This window comes from Mastigoproctus giganteus, chromosome 10 (genome assembly GCF_048544385.1).
Source record: "Mastigoproctus giganteus isolate SK-2022 chromosome 10, ASM4854438v1, whole genome shotgun sequence".
NCBI classification, from domain to species: domain Eukaryota; kingdom Metazoa; phylum Arthropoda; class Arachnida; order Uropygi; family Thelyphonidae; genus Mastigoproctus; species Mastigoproctus giganteus.
Window position 1 is genome coordinate 170,466,378 of NC_143584.1, and position 25,529 is coordinate 170,491,906.

The 25,529-nt window shown below is 37.0% G+C and overlaps 1 protein-coding gene across 2 annotated transcripts in view; it reads right to left on the reverse strand.

Annotated features, from left to right (window-relative positions):
• Window positions 1-25,529, reverse strand: part of Tlk (Tousled-like kinase) — a 651,915-nt gene that overhangs the window by 465,596 nt on the left and 160,790 nt on the right. The window lies entirely within an intron of this gene.

A 25,529-nucleotide genomic window follows, 5' to 3' on the forward strand; every position in this document is an offset into this window, starting at 1 on the left:
GAAGGGTGGAAGCATAAACAGAAATTTGGGTGCAAGCAACTACTACCGAAATACTGCATACTTTTCGCCATACTTCATAAATAATGCACTGAATAAATATACTGGGCACATTCGTAATGTAAATGAAAAAATAAAATAAACACCAGTTACCTACTTTTGTATAATAATACATTTTGTTCGTAAATGTTAAAAAGTACTATATTGTAAACATGAAATGACTATTTGCACAATATACGTAGGAAGAAGGGGGGGGGAGACTTTGCCTTAATGCAGGAATTTGTACTGAACACACCTTTTACCATATAAGAAGTATTACAATGGGCTGGAAAGCTGAGAACATAACACACCAAGAAAATGAGTGTCAAAACAGACCACTCGGGCCGCGTTTCTTGTTTCCGAATGCCTACGGCCCAAGAACACTTTCACTGAAATGTTATTAAATTTTATATTCCAAACTTTGAGACACCAAATTAAAGTTTGTTTGCCCCTGTTAAATGGCAATTAGTTAGCTCAAAGTAGTTTTTAAATCTGGAAAAATACGGGAGGGAGCATCTTCGTTTTTTTTTTTTTTTTGTTTTTTTTTATGAAAACCCCAAACGAGATAGTACTGTACATGGGCTGAAGTCTGAAAGAAGATAAGAACTCAAGATATGACAAGAAGATAAGAACTTTAATACTTAACTACAGATTCTTGGGAATAAATACATTATCATGTTGATAATTCATAAACGAACTCCCCATTACTACAGCTCGACTAAAATACTGTTAAATACTAAAATAAAGAATAATAAAACAAAGAAAAGCATATTTTAAAAGTGATACTTTGGCATTTCGAAACACTTTATTTTTAAATTTCTACACTTAAAAACTTCTGATCTCCAAAATAACTGAATAAAGAGACGAAGTTTTAAATAAAATCATTCCATTATTACTCTGGGTGTGGTCGTATACGAAAACGAGTATGCATATTGAACGGTCGTATCCATATAACGACCAAAGAATGCAACAGTCCATAGTTTTACAGTGGCTGCCGCAACATTAACCGTATGGTGTAAGCTCTTCTTGCAACTGGGTGGCTAACGCAGAATTTTTAAAAAAATAATAAATAATAATTATTTGAATAAAGTGACCATATGTGATCCAGTTACATCGGATAACTTGATTTGATTAATTTGAAGTCAACATGAAATCACCAGAAAACTACTCTTCACTGCTACATATCATCATATATAAGAGATACTTTTCTTTCAAATCGTTTATGGAAAAAAGGGGACGTGAACCGCTTGTCGTTGCGACCTGTCTGAGTTGCGTCCTTGAACAGTTAGAGCTTTCACATCCGAGAAAAAGAGTACAAAATATGCGCATTCATGCTTGCAACCACAGCACATATCTGGTACTTCAAGTACTTGTTTGTATTAATTTCCGTACTTTGCTATTACCCAAAGCCACGAGTTCGTGTAGTTAAACCTACGACGCTGAATGGCGTTATTATCAGAACATTTTGATATTTCACTAGATACATACTTTTAGAGAAGTACCGTTCTCGATATTGCGCACTGATTCTAAACGCGAAAAATACCGCGAGAACAAAACAATGACGCGTCGCAAATATTAGCAAAGCCCTGGTGACATGACTTTAACGCGGTAGCCTAATAGGTTTCATCCTGAGCATCTTTCCTTCTGGAGGTTTGCCAAGAGGCCACTGGCAGCGCTGTATACAACCAACTGTTAGCTACGAACGCAAAGTACTCTCGAGAGTAGTCAATGGCGTCGTTTACAAACTGTGTCGACCCACGCCACTCTCGCTCGTATACGTGAATTAGAAGCGTGCGCTTACATACGGAGTTGTAAGATCTTACCTTGTAATAATCGTATACAACACACAAAGATAATAAATATCAGATGATTGGTCGATTTCCATAAAAAAAGAAAACTGCAAAAACAATTCAAATTTATTATTATTATTAGCTATATTATTATTAGCTATATGATGCAAGGAAGCCTGAGGCTTATGCTGCACTAGCCTAAAAATTTTCCCGAGTTACTCTGAGAGAGAGAGAGAGAGAGAGAGAGAGGAATCATCAAATCCAGCTCAGGACCCTAGGTTTGCCAAGCCCATACTCACCAAATGCTCCCTAGGGTTTTCCTTGAGAAAAGTATTAATTAGAAAAGTATTTCTCAACTTGAGCATTAATTTAGACATACCGCTTTTAACCACAGAATCAGAATATGTACAATTAAGTTAACCTGTAAGTAAAACTTATCAATTAGGAATAAATTCAATTCAGGGAAAAGTGCTCACTCGGAGAATTTTAGACTGACCATAAAAGCTGGAAACACCAGCAATTTCATTCTGAAGCTTAATGGTGGTAAATATCTGCATATAAAAAGGTAATTAATTAAGTTACGAATTTTCCATTAATTTGAATAAATTCTAGAACTTCCCCAACTTGAACGAAATTAAGAAATGCCGCTTTTTCAAATATGTGTAATTATTCGACTAAGACTTATTTCTTTTCCTTATTTATTTTTGTGTATTTGTTGACCTAAAATTTAAGAAAAATTCAACCAAGCACCTGAAATAAAAATTGTAAACGAACACAAGAAAATGAGCGCTTGACATACATTTCAACAGGGGCGCCATCTCGTGTCTTTAATTCTAACTTTTGTATATATATATATATATGTACCGAAGCAACGATTCTTCATTACAGTATTGGGAACAGTAACCTACAAGTTTTTTATGCATTCATGCTTTTAAATATTTATTTTGGTACTGAAAGCCAGGATAAGTAAAAATAAACTTCTGGCAGCTTTAAATTTATAATCAAACTCAATTGTTTGCGTTTCATTTCTTAACAAGTAATGGGAAAAATTAAATGAATAATGAAGTCACCGCCAATCAGTAACCTTCAAAGGAACGGTTTCAACACTGTTTAGGTCGTTTGGGGGCAATTGTTTTAATAATCAAGGGTAGAAAACCCGTAAGCTTTTAATCAAAAGCAACATCTTTTATTCATTTATTTTAGTATTATTAATAAAAGTACGCAGCTGAAAGCCTGCCGAAATCGATAGGTAGCGCATCGCCAACTCGTTTGCTACAATCTGGGGACTGCTGTTCAGATATGAATGCGCATTTTCAAACAGAAAACGGATATTCTGGGATAATAACCGCTGTGCGCAAGCATGTAAAATTTGCCTACAAACACTTTATACATAAATCAAACTTTATACATAAATTGGTATGATTTAAAGAAATATTAAATCACGTTCCATCTATAAAGCAACTATAAGCAGTTTTAAGTGATATGATAGCTAATATATGGAAATATTTGTAATTAAAGTGAACTCACTTTAGAGACTTGTAGAGAGGATAAAACTCGAACAGTGCTGAACTTCCGAATAAAAGACAGACTAACAGTCTCAATAAAATTCAGACCATGCAGAAACGAAAGCACAAAAGTAACACTAAGGACGAAAAGTGGCTCTTCTCAGCTATCATGCTTAACGAATTCATATTAATGTTATGGGACGTGGTGTGAGAGAGCGTACAGCAGATACGAACAGAAGATAAGTAAAATCAAGTATGAGATGATCTAAAGGGTCGTGCTTTGCGAGTAAAACTGTTTTACCAGATCCGCAGCAATCTTATAAATACCCATAACTCTCCTTCAGTTTATATTTATATCTCCTGGTCCTCATCTCTACTACCAGCCAGAATATACCTCCCTCATTCATTAGTTTAGGTAATTCATTTCATTATTTTATTATGAGTTATTACAGGTGTCTGCAATGTACTAAAAAAAAAAAACAGTGCAAAATTAACCAATTCTGTATTTTGATACGAAATTGTTAACAACAGTGAATCCAGTCCACGTTTATTTATTTTTTTAGGGTGGGAGAGGGGTTAACATTAATAGTAGATAAGGTCTTCGGGGGCAGGTCAACTATACAAAATGGTTAATCAGTCACAAAGTCTAAGTCTCATTCACAACTGGGAAAAATACAAAAAAGGGGCCTTCTGATCAGACATCAAAAGGATTGAGGATCGGTAATCCTTTCATTCTCAGATACAGTACACTCATATCCTAATACTGATCACTAAATTGAGGACCAAGCCTTCCCGGAATGCATCTTATAGATACCCATAACTCTCCAGTTTATATTTATACTTCCTCATCTCTACTACCAGAGAGAATATACCTCCCTCGTTCATTATAGTTTAGGTAATTCCACTTATTTTCAAGTAAAATATTATCAAGAGTCATTCTAGGGACCTTTTATTAATAAACAGGAAAGAATATCACCCCCCCCCCCCGACACTTCATGTGAATATAAGAAAAGTGCCTGTGTAACGGCGAAAATTTCATTTATATGGCATTTTGGGATATCAAAAGTATACCTAAGTCTACTGGGAGTGGCAAGGGAAGTAAACAAATTATCACCATAACTTTGAGAACATCCTTGGATTCAGGAGAAGCACTTACAGAGAGGGGATGTGGAAATTTCTCTCCTATGCACAAAGTGCTATCAAGGGCAAAGTGAGTAACTATAGACCAGTAAGCTTGACATCTGTTTAAGGAAAAATAATGGAGTCAGTGGTTAAATAATAAATTCAGGATCATCTTGACAGGAATGTATTTATACGGCAAGCACAGCACAGATTTGTTAAGGAGAGATTCTGTTTGACAAATCTGATTAGCTACTATAATGCAGTAACAAAGGAACTGGTTTCAAAAAAATAATTTTGACAAATATACTAGATTTCAGTAAAGCTTTCGACACTGTTCTACGTGAAAGACTTCTGTACAGCTTGGAGCAGAGTGGCATTAGGAACAAGTTACCGCTATAGATAAATGGATGGCTGAGCGACAGGAGCCAAAGTATTTATTGGTGGCCACTGCTCTTCTTGACTAATGGAGTTCCTCAGGGTTCAGTGCTGGACCCCTTATTGTTTTCAATATTTATTAACGATATATTGCTGAAGGCACATCAAGGTATATCTTTAAATGAACTGAGTAATCTTAACGCTAATCGCATCCGCACTCTTTCTCGAAAGACGAACAAAGGGGACAAGTTTAAATTGAAAAGGGGTAGCTGCAGAATAGATAAGAAAATTCGCTTTCAAGCGAGAGAGCAACTGATTGTCGGAACAAATTTCTGACGTGGATTAGACAAAGTATTAGAAGAAATGGAAAAATGACGTGGATAAGTTTTTTTTTTTTTTTTTTGCTTTCATCTTAGCAGTCATTTTTCCGGATACGAGCAGGATTTATCAAAAGACGGGAAAAATAATCATTGAAGGAACAACCAAATGTCAGGAATTCAGGTCGCATTTTGGGGGGGAGGGGGGATATGTATGTTAAACCTGGTAGAATAGAACAATGAAACATACACTGGTGTTCAAAGAAAGTACATCACCTAGGAATTTCACATTTCTACCCTTTTCGCGATGGTATGTTACATTAATGACTAGCATCACAAATAGAAAAATAAAAATATATTTATTAATAGTTAATGTAAAGCTAAGTAATATTTTACAATGGTCTCAAAATGAGCATTTGCAACCTTTACACAACAGTTTTGGTAATCACGACAATTATGGCTGAAATGTTATCAGAAGTCCTCCATTTTCTTCAGTTTATCATTTTAAATGGAAAACAAAATTAAAAATTCACCAGGTGTAACTAATATTTAGTTGAACCGCCTCTGGCCATGATGACAGCAGCACACCGTCGAGGCATTGACAAGATCAATTTCTGAAGATAATCAACTGATAGTTCGTGGTTCCAAACACGAATTATGGAAACCAAAGACCCTTCGTGAACTTCCTCAAGTTCACGAAGAGTCTTTGGTTTCTTTCTGTCAACCGCAGATTCCACACGATGCCAACAGTTCTCTATAGGATTCAGGTCCGAGCTGTTTCCTGGCCAGTAACAGTTGTAATGGACCGTTCTTCCATTTTTTTCACCTGTAACAAATGTAAACACATTACTGTCAAACCTTTAATGCAGAAATGAAGCTAAAGTAACTACAGAAGTGCCTACTTACACTTTTCGCCCGATGACAAGGAGCAGAGTGGTCCTGAAAGATGCAGGTTGAAATTGTCTCTAATGGTTGGCAGCAATTTTCCTTCCAATATAGCTATCCATTGGCATTTACGGAACCTTTTATAAACTGCAGGTGATATGAAATGCACCCGCGTATCATTTGGCTGGTAGGGAATTTCACTGTAGACACCATACAGTATGGATCGTTTGTCTCCCATCAGAGCCATGCAGGTTGAATTTCTTCTCATCCGAGAAAATAACTGACTTCCACTGCTCATTTGACATGCTCCTTACACCAAATTAATCGGGCCTTTTTCATTTTTTGTGTGAGGAGGGGCTTCTTCTTAGGACGACGGGCTACAAGTCCATTTTTGAAGAGGCTCCTTCTGAGACTGTTACTGCACTTACTACCACTCCTGTATGTTCTTCCCATTCTCTTTTCAGCTCAGACAGCTTTACGGTTTTTAAGGCATAAGCGCTTCAAAACGCGGGTAGAGATTCGTTTGCGTAAAGCAACAGCAGCACTCTTTCTTCGTGGAGTGAACTGCACGTAACTCGCAATGCTGACACAAGTAAGGAATGACTGCAACTCTTGCAGAGCGTGCTTATATAGCTGAAGGTAACAGCTGATGCAATATTACGTCATCACCTACGCGTGTCAATCTTATCTGATGCAATCTGTAAGAAATATTGCCATATACTTACGTTATTCGGATGATAATTACAATTTTACGGGGTGGTGTACTTTCTTTGAACACCAGCGTAGATGAGATTGCGGTTTTAAAACAATTTGCATGCAGCAATAAATAAACACGTTAATCTTTCTTAAAAAATTCAAAACTCGACTCCGTGGACTATGCAAGTTATAGGAGAACACGTTAATTTTACAAAAATTGTATCGAGTTATTTTAAGCTGAGTTAGAAAAAAAAAAAAAAAAAATCAGGATATATATTTTTTTTTTTTTCGGCGAATAAATACACTCACATCTAGTTATCTTTCGCACCTTACAGAGTGGGTGTATTACAGTAAATTCTGCATTAAGAACCATTCTCTACTTTTTAATTCCCCACCTGGCATATCTCCATCAGAAAGTACACAGCCATGGTCGTAAGGATTAGAAGACGTGACTTGGGCTTAAACGTCGCACTCTTGCCCTACTGTATAAATCCATTTTCCTTCCTATCATAATATACTGTGCCGGAGCCTGGTATCGCCGCAAACCACTCTGACAAAGAATCAACGGAAACTCATCACATACAGCCTCCTAACTACAACACGTGCTTGCTGCACGACGCAATCCTGCCCTTCAGATCCTGGCAAGTGTTCTCTCCTTGAATCTGGAGGCCATTAGACTGGGTATACATTATCACCTCTCTAAGTGAATCAATCCCTGCATCCATCCTAGACAACACTGACCCAGCTAATAATGTCAAACAGGAAGAAAAATAACAGCAAACCAACTAATCCATATCTGTAAAAACAGATTGACAGAGACAACCAAAGGCCCCATTACCAAAAAATTTTTACCACACGTTGCCCATCTCTATCTCAAGCCTCCTCAATGGTTCAGTCCGGGTCTACATGCCATTCCTTATTACGGGCCATGGTCCGATCAATGACAAACTCGCCTCAATGAAAATAGTACAGGATCCTCACTGCATCCTGAAATGAAACTTGGGAGAACCACTTCTACGACTGTCCGCTCTATGACGATATAAGATCAATCTTCCTCATCAGAATCCAGCAAATACCACGAGATTATGAACACTTCCTAGTTAATGACGAGCAGCAATACCGCGCTCTCCTTCAGTTTGTTCATTCGCTAAAAGGAAATATCTACAGACCCAAGATCTCAACAATGCCAAGCCTCCCCTTATAGAAGAAAGAAAACAACTGACTTTAAATTATAAATCTCTTCAAGTAATCAGCACTGTCATAACTTTTTCAGCAAGAGACTGTAATCAGACTAAACTCTTACCTGTTAAACAAGACAAAACTTGGACTTGACATCCGACTCTGGATTTGACAAACCTGGACACTTACCTTTATGTCCTCTTACATCCGCATTCACCTCCACTGACTGTGACTCTTTGTACCTGCCATGGACTCCTCCTGCTAACCCGGCTATTGCCAGCAGCCTCTAACCATGCATGCCACTAGCGATCTATACAACAAACTTTCTGTGTAACTTTAAATCCCCATCCTTCGCACAGTGGAACATTCGTGCCTCAGCTATTAACTGGGGGATGCCTTCCTCTACATCCTCCAATTACTCATCTTCTTATCCTCCCTTTATTGCACTGTTCCCCCACTATTTATTAACTTGGTCTTCGTCCAGGAAGTTCAGGCAACCCTATCGAAAGACCAGCCAAAGAAGCAATCTCTACTGCCTGGCTCACCACCCAGTGGCCCCGCAGCCAAGTAGCCAGAAGAACAACAGAACCCGACACAACTCTACATAAATCACACACAGTTCTGGCATTTACAGAGTAGTATTTTCCTCAAGAGTACTAACGGCGCAGTTGTGGGAAACTACCGGTGCCGCCGTACCCCAAACACTATGCACGTCTACTTTTTAATTAAATTATTCTTGTTTTATTTTAAACATTTATACAAGTTAATTACGCTGCACGGCGAACTAAAGAAAGCAGTAAACGTATATGTAGAGAGCCGGGCCGAGCCATTTTAGTGCCTGAGGCAAGAATGAAAAATTGCGCCCTAGCCTAAAATATTTTTTAAAAAATTAATTAAAAAAATAATTATTTAAAATACATTTCTGGTACACGTTTTAATAAAAAAAATTAAAACTGAGGTTATAAAAATGACAACCAGTGGAGCGATAACCATGCTGGGGCGCAGAGCTCGGTATCTGTATAGTGATGCGACAAAGATTTTCGTATTGCAAGAGCAAGATGATAAACGGATTGGAATAATCAAAACATAAAATCGAAAGAAAGATTAAATAATATTTAATCTTTCTTTTGGCGCCCCTTTCATCTTTTAACCTGAGGCAACAGTCTCGCTCGCCTCGGCACGGCTCTGGTAGAGAGTCACGAAACCAAAACCTAAATTGTTTCATCAGTTACAGATTGACGTGACATCTCTTTTACTGATGCTATATGTGTATATGGGAAGATTAGATTATGCAAACGAACTCTCACTTGTCTGGTACTGCGCTGCACTGCAAATTGGTTTCTCTGTAAATATTGGCCCAATGTGGAAGAATGTTTCTATAAGAAACTGACAATCTGGCAATTTTACTTTCGAGAATTTGAAGAAAATCTTGATTCCATGTTCCATGAACTAGTTTTATCTGAACAAAACAAATTCTTGGATTTTAAAAGGAGAAACAACATATATTTGTGAAAAATATATACGTAATAAATTGTAAATATATTTTTATTAATTCATGTCTTTCTAATAATACTAAGCACGTGCCTTCATACTCGGTGTATAAGTCGATCTTGAAATTTTAGACCATTTTTGTTTTGTGTGTTTAAAAAAGACAATTTAAACGCCAGAATAAAAAGTAAATCCGTAAAGGTTAAGAAAAGCTTAAAGCTACAAAAGGTATAAAACAAAAATGCATCATTATCTACGTAAGCTATAACAGCAAACCAAGTTTGCATATAAAAGGATATCTCATTGTGATTGGCACATCACGAGTTGAGTTAAACTTATAGTAAAGTGACCAGATCCTTAAATTCCAATGCGGGACATTGGGGGGGGGGATTTTACAACTCCCCCTAGAAACAATATGCACATTTTTTTTTTATAAAAAATATTCACATGCACATACTTATTTGAACTAAACTTATAAAAAAATTACACTCCTTAAAAAAAAAAAAAAAAAAAAAATATATATATATATATATATATACTGTATATATTTTATACAGAAAGACTAAAATTCAGTATAAGGTACCCCTCTTGTTACGCTACGTGACGAACAGAAGGTTGCGTGAAGGACATGAACTGAGAAAAATAGTTATAATTAGAAGGTGGGAAAAAACACTCATTAGAGGGGTCATGTTTTTAATCGACTTTCATTTTTGTTTAGTGAAAGACGGTTCGGTTTTTTTTGTGAAATAATACTGATAATAAAAATACATACTTCTTTTAACAATAAAAACAAGAGAAATTAAATAAATTTTTCCGCTGAGTGAATTTTGCTTAATAATTCTTCATTATTTGCTATTTCTTCATAAAATTCTTAACAAGAATTAGCAAAATTGCACTTAACTTGCAGTATTGCTTTCAGCGTTTCTACGGTCAGTTGTGTTTTTGTTGACGTCCAAAACTTATTTACCGAAAAAACCCTTTCCTTTGTACCATTTGTTCCCAGCAAACATAATACAAATGATTTGCGTTAATAATGTTTGCCATTAAGTATGGAGGCTACATATCCAATCAGGGACGTCTGGTCACTTTACCTTAGTGTATTTCTCTGTGTGCATAAGTACAGTATAATGCCTTTTATTCAAAAGGCTGAGATATTCTTCCTTGAGACACAGCCCTTATGTGTTTGAATCATCATCAGCCATTTTCAATCCACTGCAGGATGAAGGCCTCTCCCGCAAATTTCCAGTTCCTTCTCTATTGTGCAATAGTCATCCAATTACTACCCACAAACTCATGAATTTCATCTATCCATCTCCGCCGTTGTCTTCCAAGTTTTCTTCTAGCTCCTCTTGGGTATCATTCTGTTATTTTCTTAGTCCATCTGTCATCATGTCTCCGAGCTATGTGTCCTGCCAAAGACGATTTTGGTTCTTTAGTTTTGATAAGAATGTCCTTTACTTGAGTTTGCTGCCTAATCCATGTGTTTCTCTTCTTATCTACCAGTCTGACTCCCAATATAATTCGTTCCATTCTTCGCTGTGTAGTTCTCAGCTTCTCTTCCATTCTTTTGGTGAGCGCCCAAATTTCACTTCCATAAGCCATGGTGGGGAGTATACATTGGTTCATTATTTTACGTTTCAGACAAATTGGGACATTACTCCTCAGTATGTGACTATATTTCCTGAATGCTATCCATCCAAAATTTATTCTTCTCTTGACTTTCAGCCATTTATCATTATCACAGCCAATGACTTGTCCCAGATAAGTATGACTCCACCTTTTCAATTACTGCTCCTTCAATCATTATATCCCTTTTTGTGGCATACTTGTTCATCATTACTTTTGTTTTAGCCATATTCATGTTTAGTCCCAAATCCTTACTAACTCTGCATAACTGATTTCAGATTTTTCTCTAATTCTTTGGGATTGTGGCTTATGACCACAATGTCATCTGCAAATCGTAAATGGTTTAGGTACTCTTCATTCACAATGACTCCTTTCTGCGACCAGTCTAATCTTCTGAAAGCTTCCTCAAGGGCAGCAGTAAACAACTTTGGAGATATTGTGTCTCCTTGTTGAACTCCTTTCTCAATTTTAAATTTACTACTGTCTTTGTTTAGTCTAATAAAGGAGGTAGCATTCTCATATATTTTCTTAAAAATCATAATATATGGGGTATCTATGCCTTGTCTTTGCAGTGCCCGAAACATTGCCTTATGCTGTATGGAGTCAAATGCCTTTTCATAATCCACAAATGCCAGGCATAATGGTGTTTTATATTCATTTGCTTTCTCCATTAGCTGTGATATTATGAAGGTGATCCATAGTTGAGAATCCTGTTCTAAAGCCAGCTTGCTCTTTCGGTTGATTCTCATCAAGTATTCTTTCTAATCTGTTAGTAATGCCCGTTGTGAACAACTTGTAGATGTGGGATAACAAGCTAATGGGTCTATAATTTCCAATTTCTGATTTATCTCCTTTCTTATGCAGCAAAATTATGATTGCATTATTCTACTCCTTAGGCGTCACACCTTTTCTAATGCATTTTGTGAAGAGTCTTGCCAGTTTTTGTGTCATGTCTCTTTCTCCTTTAACAACTCTACAGTAACTTCATCTTCCCCCGGGGATTTCTGATTCTTCTTTTTTTTTTTAACGCATGTTTTACCTAATCAGGAAGAATATCGGGTATGCCGTATATGTTACTAATTTGCGATCCATCTTCCCCACTGCTGGCATCATTCCCTCGCTCCTTGTATAATTCTCTATAGTAGTCTTCTGCTATTCGAATTATGCATTCTCTGCTATTTATAAATACACCATCGCTATTCTTCAGTTTCAGTATCATTTGTCTTTCTATATTACTGCTCATGGCTGCTGATTGAAGTCCTTTGGTTTCCCTTAATGCTTGTTCTACTTTTCTTGTGTTAAATCTTCTTATGTCCTTTCTGAGACTCTTTCTAGTGGCTTTGCATAACTCAGTATACTCAATTTTCTCCTTGTCAGTGTTTATCTTGTTCTTCATTTGTCGCCTTCGGTTCATCATGACAAGTGTTTCTTGACTAATTTTTTCTTCTTTGGATTTCTTTTTACCTATAGGTTTCTTGGGCTTTATCACTTTCAGAAAGTTGTAATATTCCTCGTCGATATCTTGGTCCTGAGTAGTCTGCAGAAGCTCAAACTTGTTCTTAAGTTCCAGTACATACTGCTTTTTCTCCTCTTCTGTTATCTCAAAGACTATTTGAATAATGTGATAGGCAAAAAAGCTTCTAATAGGGATGCTGCGAGATACGAGGAGAGAATGTAATTAGCTTTCTTTAATACGTTTTCCTTTCGCCATGTTCAGTATTACAGAAGGTCGGAAGTGGTGCGGCGCCGACATTCACTGGTTCACATGTTCAAAAATCACAGGCGTGTTCTGAACTGAATTACGAATACCCAGAATGTGATGGTGTAAGAACAAAATTCTTACACTTATCCTAGCGAATGTTATGTTATAAATATTATAACATAACAAGAAAAAAAAGATGTAAATAGTAAATAATATTATTTACATAGGATGATCTTCAACCAGATTTCGATCGCTCTGTACCTTACAGTCAAGTAGGGGAGGATTAACGTAACAACGGGAGGTAGCAGGACGGTACACAAGACAATGGGAGCACTGGAACACTAGTACAAAGGGGGCACCGCAAGGCCAGTTCATGGTCGCATAAACAGAAAGTGAGCAGCTCTTTGGAAGGAAAGAACAAGGGAACCGACTCCCCCTTGTGGAGAGGAAGATTTTAAGAACTAGGAGGGTGAAGAAAACCCTGGATGCGATATACACTATGTAGAAATGGCTGCCGCTATTTGAAACAGACCGACTCCTTGAGCACTTACTAATTTCAAGGAGCGGTAGAGAAGAAACAGAGTGGACTAATGGCGGTAAGTGAATCGGGAATGATCACAAGGAAATATCTAGAAATTTCTAGACGCCCTGTAGTTCATCGAAGTTGATGAAAATTTCGTAAACAGGAAGTTACCCCAGTAGAGGGAGGGCCAAGAAAAAACGGAAGAAGTGGGAGAGAGCGAATGAGAATAATGAGATGATGGAGAACGAACGACGATTGGATTAAAATAGAATGAGCGGCTGAAACAAAAGGCAGATGCAAGAGGGAAGTGAGGAGTTTTATTGGGAGAGTTAGGAGTTTGTGGGAGAGTTGTGAGTTTTGGCAGTGTGGAAGTTTGGAGAGTTCCCGTGGAGATGCCTGAGTGATGTGCGGCTGGAAAGAAATCCCGAGAAGTGCCGGGAGAATCGCCAGAGTAATGAGTTGTGGGAGATGCTGTTTAAGAGTTGTTGAAATAGGAAGGAGATAATCCTTGAAAGATGGAAACACCTATGCTGGAGCTGAGTAAAAAAGGATCGAAAAGCCTCACCATAGAACGATAAGGAAGAGCTACATAGCCAGGCTTCTTAATAAAGCAGTAAGAAGAGTCCTGATAATCCTATTATGCTTCCCAGTTTCGTCGAACTGATCAGACGCCCAAAAAGCAGGCCGGAGCAACTTATTTAATAGCCGTATGGAAAGAAGAGCGAGTTCCTGAACGTAGGAGAATCCCTGTAGAAGAGCAGCAGTTCCTTTGCCGATGAATACTTCCAGTTGGAGCCTGATGATGGCCTATGCTGTCGATGATGAGTCGCCCCTGAACTGAGAAAAGGTAGTGTAAGGAGTGATTCCCTAAGTTAATATGTAAGTACGAGATAATAATTTTAAGCTAGATTTGAAGAGAAGGACTTTAGAAAAATGTTTATTTAGTTGATAGTAGATTTGAAGAGAAGGACTTTAGAAAAATGTTTATTTAGTTGATAGTAGATTTGGTATTAATTAGTATAAAGGGAAGAAAAGGGTTCATAGATGTATGTACTTCATCTCAAGGATAAGTTAAAGCAAGGAAGATTTAGATACATGTACTTGAGACTGGTATGTTCTAAGTTAAGATGTAAAGGTGTTCTATGTACTAGAAACGTTACAAGATATTAAGATTGAATTATTTTGGAAGGGATAAATTAATGAAAGATTATTGCCGGGATTTATAAATCTAGGACACTATCCATAGAGGTGTTAAGCCCACTGAGGTAATTCCAGTTGGGAAGTTTAACTGTTAGAAAGTAAAAATAATGTTATGAGATGTAACCTAAACCAGAAGGAGAAAAAGCAGAAAGACACGAAGAGACATATTATATCATTTGCTATTAATTTTACATCTTAACACACATATAATGCCAGTTATTAACATTATACCAATTGATGTTGTATGATACAATTCTTTAATGTATATACTGTGAAATAAACAAATTTGTATATGGTTATCATGTGTAGTATTGAGTCATTCTGAATACTCAGCCAGTCCAGAGGAGACATACACGAACTATTATTCCCCCAGAATCTGTGATCTTCTGTGCAGTATACAAGTCAGGTGTTAACGTGGAGGGGAGGTAAATTAAGGGGGAAATTTAATTGAGAAATACAAAGTTAAAAGAGGTGGGTCTGGAAGGATAACGTGAGATAACGAGATTTATGATTACAAAAATAAATAATAAATAATAAAAGAAAAAATATTATCCCCCCAGAATAATCATCCTCAAACAAACCATCCCCCACAATTGGCGAGCAAAGCCAGGATATATCCTCACGACGGAAGGCTGGTGTTCAGAACGACAGATTAAAAAGTAATTCAGTTGCTGAAACTGAGGAAAAAATTCAGCTGGCGAGCCAGAAAAAAAGAATAGTAAGTATAATAGGTTGATTAATTTGAGGTAATGTGCATATAGTTGTGAATTGATTAAGATATATATAATTTTGGAATTAAAGAGGAATTAGATTGTTAGTTAAGTTAAACCCCCAAAGATAAGTCATGGCTACCAGGAGAGCGAACAGCAGTAGGGATAGAGAAATGGAAAATAATAATGGACGGGAGACATCAGTAGAAACTATTATTTCCAGTGTAGGGAACGATAATAGGGGGACACTCAAACTAAGTAAGTTTTTAAAAACATTTAGGGGCGAGCCATCAGAAAGCATAGACTATTTTCTACGGAGACTAAAACTGATTAAAGAAAAGGAAGGCCTGTCTGAACTGGAAATAGTCATGATGGCGGAATTCAAGCTAGAGGGCAGGGCCCAGACTAAATATTTAGAGGAGACCCAAGCGATGGAGGTGGAAACCCTAGATGAATTTGAAAAGATATTAAGAAAGCTATTTTCCCCGAAAAACTCTTTTCTAGAAGGAATAGGTATATTAAATAACTACTCTCAAACAAGTCGGGAAACAGTAGAAGAGTATCATAAAAGATTTATAAATGTAAAATTAAATACAGAAGTATCGGAAAAAGAAAGTAGCGCTTTTGACAAAATCCTGATGGGGCAGTTTTTGATGGGGGTCAGGGATAAATATAAAAAAGATATTTTGAGGAGAAAACCAAATTCATTAGCAGAGGCCCTGGAACTAGCCGTAGTGGAGCAAAAATTAGATTTCCAAAGTCGGGGGGCAATTAGAAGGGACATAAATATAGTATCAACGGGAGAAGAGACAAAACCAAGCAGTACTAAAGAAAAAGGGGGCGAAAATAAGCTAGAGGGACTAGAGAGACAGATAGCTGGGATGGAAGTTAAATTAAATAGATTATTAGGAGAATTGAACACAAAAAAGAACGCTCAAGATCAAGATAATAGACAGTGGGGCGAAAACACTCAAACGGGGCAGATCACAAGAGGTGGATACAGCAGGGGGTGTATAGGAGAAGTCAAAGAAGTTAGGCGAGAAAGATATGGAAAGAAATGCTATATATGCGGGCGAAGCAATCACTGGACTAAGAACTGCTGGTACAGGGATAGATATCACGGGGACAGAAATAAACACTGCCAAGACAGGGGCACAAATCAAGGGCAGCATATAAGCATGAATGCTCTGCATCTTAGACGCTGGAAAAATAATTCCTGTGGAAAAGGGGGGAATAAATCAGGCAGCACAAGGACGATGCCACACACACTTAGAAGTAAGTTTATGAATAAAGAACCAATAGTTTTGGCCACCCTAGAACATAAATGGAATCATCCAAGGCAAGTGAAGTGTTATAGGTGTAGCAGATATGGGCATATAGCCAGATTCTGCTGGACTCAGATGGTGGATCAGGGAGTCAAGTATGGGAATACTGATCCCAGAAAGTCATGGAAGATCAAGACAGGTCGATTTTATCCTTGGCGCTCAAGAAACTTCATATTTGGTCCAATAGAGTGCAAGGATAGGCCAGAAATGAGAGAGATGAATTATGGAAGTCCGGTAGGTGAGAGAAACGATAAGAGATCAAGCTCGGAAATTGAAAAGAAAGAAAAGAAGTGGAAAGAGACTGAAAAAATTGATGTGAAAGGGCGAAAGAAGGGACCCAGACGGCGGAATAGAACCAAAACACTACACGTAGGAACATTAGAAGTAAAGGAGAAAGATAAAGAGAAACATGAAGATAGCGAAATGTTAAATAAAGTGGAAGAAAGTGGAGGTGAAAAGAATGACAACTTGGTAAATGAATCAACAGAGCAGAAAAGAATCGAATGGCCATGGAACCACATAACTGAAACTTCCTATGGGAAAAGGGCCCTCAAGTTGAAAGAGACAAACAGGCTACAACAAATGTGTCTAGGAGCAGCATTTAATGAGAACATGGGATGGGAATAGTTTTAGTGAAGCCCAAAATATACACTTAAGTAGTGTACATGTATATTATAGTATTTAGGATAATCTAGAAGGGCAATTAAAGGTGTTGGCATGTACTTGCTTAAAGACAGATCAAAAGGGAATATAGAGTTGTTGTTAATAAGTAGGCCATGGAAGTAGACGCACAAGCAGGGAACCTGTAAAAAATTTATAATGGGGATATAAATTTTAGAGGGAGGCGGAAGGAATGTAAGAACAAAATTCTTACACTTATCCTAGCGAATGTTATGTTATAAATATTATAACATAACAAGAAAAAAAAGATGTAAATAGTAAATAATATTATTTACATAGGATGATCTTCAACCAGATTTCGATCGCTCTGTACCTTACAGTCAAGTAGGGGAGGATTAACGTAACAACGGGAGGTAGCAGGACGGTACACAAGACAATGGGAGCACTGGAACACTAGTACAAAGGGGGCACCGCAAGGCCAGTTCATGGTCGCATAAACAGAAAGTGAGCAGCTCTTTGGAAGGAAAGAACAAGGGAACCGACTCCCCCTTGTGGAGAGGAAGATTTTAAGAACTAGGAGGGTGAAGAAAACCCTGGATGCGATATACACTATGTAGAAATGGCTGCCGCTATTTGAAACAGACCGACTCCTTGAGCACTTACTAATTTCAAGGAGCGGTAGAGAAGAAACAGAGTGGACTAATGGCGGTAAGTGAATCGGGAATGATCACAAGGAAATATCTAGAAATTTCTAGACGCCCTGTAGTTCATCGAAGTTGATGAAAATTTCGTAAACAGGAAGTTACCCCAGTAGAGGGAGGGCCAAGAAAAAACGGAAGAAGTGGGAGAGAGCGAATGAGAATAATGAGATGATGGAGAACGAACGACGATTGGATTAAAATAGAATGAGCGGCTGAAACAAAAGGCAGATGCAAGAGGGAAGTGAGGAGTTTTATTGGGAGAGTTAGGAGTTTGTGGGAGAGTTGTGAGTTTTGGCAGTGTGGAAGTTTGGAGAGTTCCCGTGGAGATGCCTGAGTGATGTGCGGCTGGAAAGAAATCCCGAGAAGTGCCGGGAGAATCGCCAGAGTAATGAGTTGTGGGAGATGCTGTTTAAGAGTTGTTGAAATAGGAAGGAGATAATCCTTGAAAGATGGAAACACCTATGCTGGAGCTGAGTAAAAAAGGATCGAAAAGCCTCACCATAGAACGATAAGGAAGAGCTACATAGCCAGGCTTCTTAATAAAGCAGTAAGAAGAGTCCTGATAATCCTATTATGCTTCCCAGTTTCGTCGAACTGATCAGACGCCCAAAAAGCAGGCCGGAGCAACTTATTTAATAGCCGTATGGAAAGAAGAGCGAGTTCCTGAACGTAGGAGAATCCCTGTAGAAGAGCAGCAGTTCCTTTGCCGATGAATACTTCCAGTTGGAGCCTGATGATGGCCTATGCTGTCGATGATGAGTCGCCCCTGAACTGAGAAAAGGTAGTGTAAGGAGTGATTCCCTAAGTTAATATGTAAGTACGAGATAATAATTTTAAGCTAGATTTGAAGAGAAGGACTTTAGAAAAATGTTTATTTAGTTGATAGTAGATTTGAAGAGAAGGACTTTAGAAAAATGTTTATTTAGTTGATAGTAGATTTGGTATTAATTAGTATAAAGGGAAGAAAAGGGTTCATAGATGTATGTACTTCATCTCAAGGATAAGTTAAAGCAAGGAAGATTTAGATACATGTACTTGAGACTGGTATGTTCTAAGTTAAGATGTAAAGGTGTTCTATGTACTAGAAACGTTACAAGATATTAAGATTGAATTATTTTGGAAGGGATAAATTAATGAAAGATTATTGCCGGGATTTATAAATCTAGGACACTATCCATAGAGGTGTTAAGCCCACTGAGGTAATTCCAGTTGGGAAGTTTAACTGTTAGAAAGTAAAAATAATGTTATGAGATGTAACCTAAACCAGAAGGAGAAAAAGCAGAAAGACACGAAGAGACATATTATATCATTTGCTATTAATTTTACATCTTAACACACATATAATGCCAGTTATTAACATTATACCAATTGATGTTGTATGATACAATTCTTTAATGTATATACTGTGAAATAAACAAATTTGTATATGGTTATCATGTGTAGTATTGAGTCATTCTGAATACTCAGCCAGTCCAGAGGAGACATACACGAACTATTATTCCCCCAGAATCTGTGATCTTCTGTGCAGTATACAAGTCAGGTGTTAACGTGGAGGGGAGGTAAATTAAGGGGGAAATTTAATTGAGAAATACAAAGTTAAAAGAGGTGGGTCTGGAAGGATAACGTGAGATAACGAGATTTATGATTACAGAAATAAATAAAAAAAATAAAATAAAATAACCCCCAACAAACCCCCCCCACAATGGACCATGTTTTCCTCGCATTCCAGAGATTTTTCGTTCTCAAGGTATACCCATAAATATAAATCAAGCAGATGCTGGTCAAGGCACAGGACCATCATTTCCAATCTATTTCTACTGGATTGGGAATGATGCAGTTCAATGGTTACGCGTAACCACATATTCCTGTGAATAGTTAGGGGAACGTCTTCCAGGAAAAGTTCAATTTTCGGTTTTATAAAATGGTTTGTCCATCACCTTTCAGACACATCAAAAGGGCTATAAGACGGAAAGAAAGCTCTAGACGCGTGTTTATATTAACCTTTTAACTTGTTTTGGTAATTAAGAAATACTATAAAATATTAGAGAAAAGGCCTTCGGCGTCAGGATTAGACATATTACTAATACGTATACTACTTCCACTGACTCGACAGTTTATTAAAACAGAAGACTAATTACACGGATGCTAAAATGGTGAAATACCTACAATGAAAACTGAAAATATGTAAAATGAAGAACATAAAATAGTAGACTACGATTAAGATGTGCAATAAAATATACTATCTTAAAAACTGAAAGTATATACAATTAAAAGCGATAAATGTAAGATAACAAAATAAATTACAGGACAAGAAGCTTTCAAGGCGACGAGCCTCTCTCAACTTAGACGAGATCAACGACAGTGAACATAATATATGACAGGAAACCCACACATGCGTAAATATAAACAACTGTGAATCGGTTAAGCCGAATAGGGAGGGACGGGTAGGAAATGATAACATGAGATCCATTCATTGCGGTGCCTATTACTTGTATTACTGATTCACCATCTCTCATCGTGGTGTAAGACAACGGCCTCCATAACAGGAAGCAAGCTGGCCCCAGCATTACGATTCATGATGGGACCCGCTGCCGTTATATGGTGGGAGGCCCTCCATATGGCGCGAGTCTTCAACATGGTTACAATTTCAATTGTTTCAATTGTAACCATGTTGCAGACTCGCACCATTTCATATGGTGGGAGGTGGGCGGCGCCATCTCATATAAAATAAATAAATAAGCTTCCGTGACGAGAAAAAGGAAGGAATCTGAGGCATACGTTATGTTAAAAATCCAATAACAGAAGGTGGGGTATGGAAATTGTCAAGAAACTACTAACTTCCATTAGTGTAGCATCCAATTTCAGCCCCTACCCCTTTAGAAATTTTGTAATGAGCCTTAATTCCACTCGAAACATACTGCCGTAGGCTTTGACTTTTCCACTTTATATACTGTGATTGTTACACATACTTATGGACAATTCTCAAGGATTACGGACAGTCTTTAGTATTAGTAACGGCCGCATGGTGCAAGAAAGCCTATGGCTTATGCTACACCAGCCAAAAAAAAAAAAAAAAAAAAAAAAAATCCGAACAAAACAATGATAAAAACAAAAAATAATAAAATAAATAACAATAATTAATAAAAAAAAAAAGGAAATTAAACCTATCATCCTATGCGCTTCCCTTACCCGAAAGTACTATCCAGATGACCTTTGAATTTCCCCAAACTGTCGGCCTCTACCACCCATGAAGGCAACTTATTCCAGTAATTTATAACCCCTGGAGAATATTTTTGATTTCCAAGAATATATTCTCTACATACATAATGAGTTGTGCCCAAACCATTTTGCCAATGATTACGAGATGCCACAAAAAAACAGCCCAACTATGAATTTATAGGTGCCATTACGTGCGTTCCTCCTCCCAACACTTCAGATGATTGTTAGTCTTAGGTTTCACTTCTAAGCGGGAATTGGTCTTGCCAAGGAAAGTTGAAATCCAAAGAAATGGATGTTAAAATAATGTTGAACCTCTTCGTAAAACACATGAATTGCACTCTTCCTTAGAATAACGCGAGCATTTTTAAACGTGACTTTGGCAATCCAATTCACAATTCAATAAAAGCAAAGCTTTCTTCATTTTGGAAATAAGTACTGTATTTTAACAATTTCACACGGAACTTAGAAATATTTTAACTTGAGCTCACGAAACGAATTAGCAAATTTAGTTAGCAAGTTTACGGTTGAGGCTATGATAGTTGGTCTTGTTATACAGTTATAGATGTAATTTCATTTATCTGCAGAGTTCTAATCATATACAAGCTGCATTCTCACAGCAAAATAGTAGTAGTAGTGGCATGTGATGCAAGAAAGCAAGTGTATGAGCTTATGCAGCAGCAGTAAAAAAAAAAAAATCACACCATTCCCTCCAAATGCCTGTCCAGTTCCTCCTTAAATTTATTCAACCTATCAACTTCCACAACGACAGATGGAAGTTTGTTCCAACAATTAACCATCCGCTGGCTAAAGGCAAATTTACGCACATCTATTCTACATCTATCCTTTCTTAATTTGAATTTATGCCCCCTTAGGTTCGCAATCTGAACAAGCGGAAGGATCCCATCAGAATTCAGCGTGCTCAACCCATTCAAGGAAAAATGAAATCTTTAAGATGATCACGCTCATTCACTGATGAGGTTCCGAATAAATTCAAGCTAAGATAGTGGGATGATCGCAGATAAGGCGAAAGCATAAAAAAAAAAAAAAAAAGCAATTTGTTTCTAAGTGCTTTTGTCTGTGTTTAATATAATCACACGGATTAGAAGCATTCTGATCAACAAAAATAATGAATTCCTTTACAAGCTGAAAAGTAAATTGTAGCATTCAAAGTTCAGCTATATCGCTGACAATGACTTCGTATGTTGTTTTCCCAATTTTCTTGGGAATTAAGCAAATCTGATATATTATTTAAGGCAACGTTTTCAACTGCAGAAACTTAATTATATTTCTACATTTGTAAGAGAAAACATATCACACAAACACGGAACTCAAGTGTGTGTGAGATAGCAACGACACTGACACTTGCTAGTACAGATATACTGTATACACCAGAGAAATTTGAGGAAGTCAGCATGCATGGCCTTTATTTGCTCATATTACAGAACACTTTTGGCACACTTCCAAAACATTGTGCGACATATTTGTACAATAGTGTCTGCTTCAACTACTGCAGGTCTGGAAGACATCGTGTGAAGTTTTAGTAACAGACATTCCATATATATATCCAATAAATACTACAAAACCTCTCTTTAAACTGCTGCTTTATATACGTTAGCGAACTCGGCCAATGCTGCACAATAATATCAGTGCCAATAAATCTGTGATGAAATGTTTGTTGCGTGTCTCGCTGGATTTTCTAATCCTTTATAGCACAAACTTGTTAATTGAAATATAATAAAAATATAATTTGTGCTCTTACAAAAAAAAAAAAAAAAGCCCAGTTTCCCAAAACGAAATTTTAAAAAGATAAAAGTAATTATAAAATAGCAGTATAGCTATAAACAGAGAATAAAAACTGCTTGAAGTCTCGTAATCAAACTTATTTCTCGCTGTCTGACCTTCTTGTCACCATTAATCTGTCAACGCTTTGTTCGGCGGCATAACGAAAGCCCCAGAATATTTTATATTGGTGGAGACGGGAAGGGGGGACGGTAGCTCATGAGTACTATTATTACTATTATTAGCCATATAGTGCAAGGAAGCACCATATTCTTGGTGCAGCATAAGTCTGAGGCTTATACTGCACCAAGAAAAAAAAAAAAAAAAATTCTGTATTACACTAAGAGAGAGAGAGAGAGAGAAAAGTAGAAGGGAACCACCAAGAAAGAGAAGATTGATGATATCCAGCTCAGGACTCTGGGTGTGCCAAGCCCATACTCACCAGATGTGGGCCCCTGGGAATATATATACATTTGTATATATATATATATATATATATATATATATATATATATATATATATATATATATAAGAAGAAAGTGACGAAGAGGGAAGTAACAAACTAACGAAACCGGCAATTGAAACCACGGAAAAATCCAAGTGTACCTGAAAAATAAAAATAATACATTAAAAGAAGTACTTGATGCTGTAGATCTGATGATTTCAACGTCTTCATCAAGGGTCAATCGTGGAAACCAAAGGAAATAAGGCCTCGTCCTGACACTAACATGAAATATACGTAGGCCGTGGTTGAAACAATGCAACCATGGGCGCCAGCAGAATATTTTGCATAAGTGGTGCATATGGAAATAAATTTTTTGTTCACCAAATTTTCGAATATATGCAATATCTAAATTAGGCCATTACATGCACAGCTCATGCACTCGGCCAATGCTACACAATAATATTAGTGCCAATAAATCTGTCATGAAATGTTTGTTGCATGTCTCGCTGGATTTTCTAATCCTTTATAGCACAATTACTTCGAAATCCAAAGGTGGTGCACTAGCACCATGCTGAAAATTGAATTATGCGATTGCAGAAGAAAGGTCAAAAATAGCGGTAGGTAGGCTGGACGCTGACATATATTTCATGGCTGACCAAACAGAGGCAGAGAAGAGGGACTGAAAAATAAAACGAATAGACGAAGGAAATGAAATAAAAAGAAAGGACAAAGAAAATGACCTACTGAAGTACCAAACAGGAGCCGATATATGAGCTGAGGCCAGTTACATATCGTGCTGCTGAGGAATGTAGTAAAGGATTAACTGAAGGCTGCTCGGAGTATTTATAGTATGTCACTGCAACCCCTTGTTTCAACCACATGCTACATATATTTCATGTCAGAAACAGAGGCCTTACTTCTTGCTGTAGATCCTTTGATTTTGGTGGCTGACCCTTAATGAAGACATTGAAATCATTGGATCTACAGCATTAAGTACTTCTTTTAATGTATTATTTTTATTTTTCAATTACCCTTGGATTTTTCCGTGATTTCAATTGCCGGTTTTGTTAGCTTGTTACCTCCCTCTTCATCACTTTCTACTTACCTATATCCCATTATGGCTATTGGGTACTTTCTGCTATATTTAGCATTGCCCCTGGCCCATAAACCATTTTAATACCACCGTAACCATTTTCTACAACCTCTTATTTTTTATTTATATATATATATATATATATATATATATATAATGTTATAAGGATAAAAATGGGGTGAAAAGTTAAGTGATAATAGATAAAAATATATATCTGTTATCACTATTATCTATTAATATATAAAAATAGGGAGATAAAAATAATATGGCAGTTGCACCTGAGCGTGCAAAGTGGCAGCAAAGGATACAAAAGTTTATATATAATTTTAACCTTAACCCAACTGAACTGCTTTGGGATGAACCAGATTGCAGAATTAGAGCAAGACCAAGAAGGAATGGAGCACAATACTTTCTACATATTATACGTTACTTATTATATAATATATATCAAAATAAGATAAAATAAAGGTCAGTATACATCTTATTACACTGATATTATATGCAGAATGCCATTAAAGAAACAGCCAGAAACACAACATCATTTCACCCTATAAAATTTTTGGAACTCTAAAACTGAGTTCAGAAAAGAGAGAGAGATAATGTTCCCTATCCTGATCTATATCCAGTAACATTAAATTTTCTGCATTGTTTTCTTATGATGTTTTATGTCTCTTTCAATATTTACCAATATTTTGTTACAGTCATGTTTTAAGAATGTTCTTAGTGTCATGTAATGATGGTGTGGCATTTTTGTACTTGATTAAATAAAAAAAATAATAATAAATAAATAAATGAACGGTGAATATGGATGGTCTACAAAAATAAAACCGTACTTTCAATAATGAATAATAAATGATACAGAACTGTGTTTGCTCATATGGCTCGTGACCGTCAGCATTTTATCTGTTTCGAATGGACCCTCCTGGACAAGGCAGAAATCCACTGTACCTTCATTCATTGGATGGAGATCAAGAGCTATACAACCAACATGATAAGGCATCTTCTACATTTCCATTGCAATGTTACAGCCTAACTGAATGCTAACCTTAAAAAAAAAAAAAAAGATTGGCAAGCAAAGGAGAAATTATGGCATACAGTACTCCTCCTATCGTTTTGTGATTGGTTGGCTCCTTAGTATTGACACCAAGGCAAAAAAGGCTACAAGGTGCCACTACTCACTGCAAACTATGT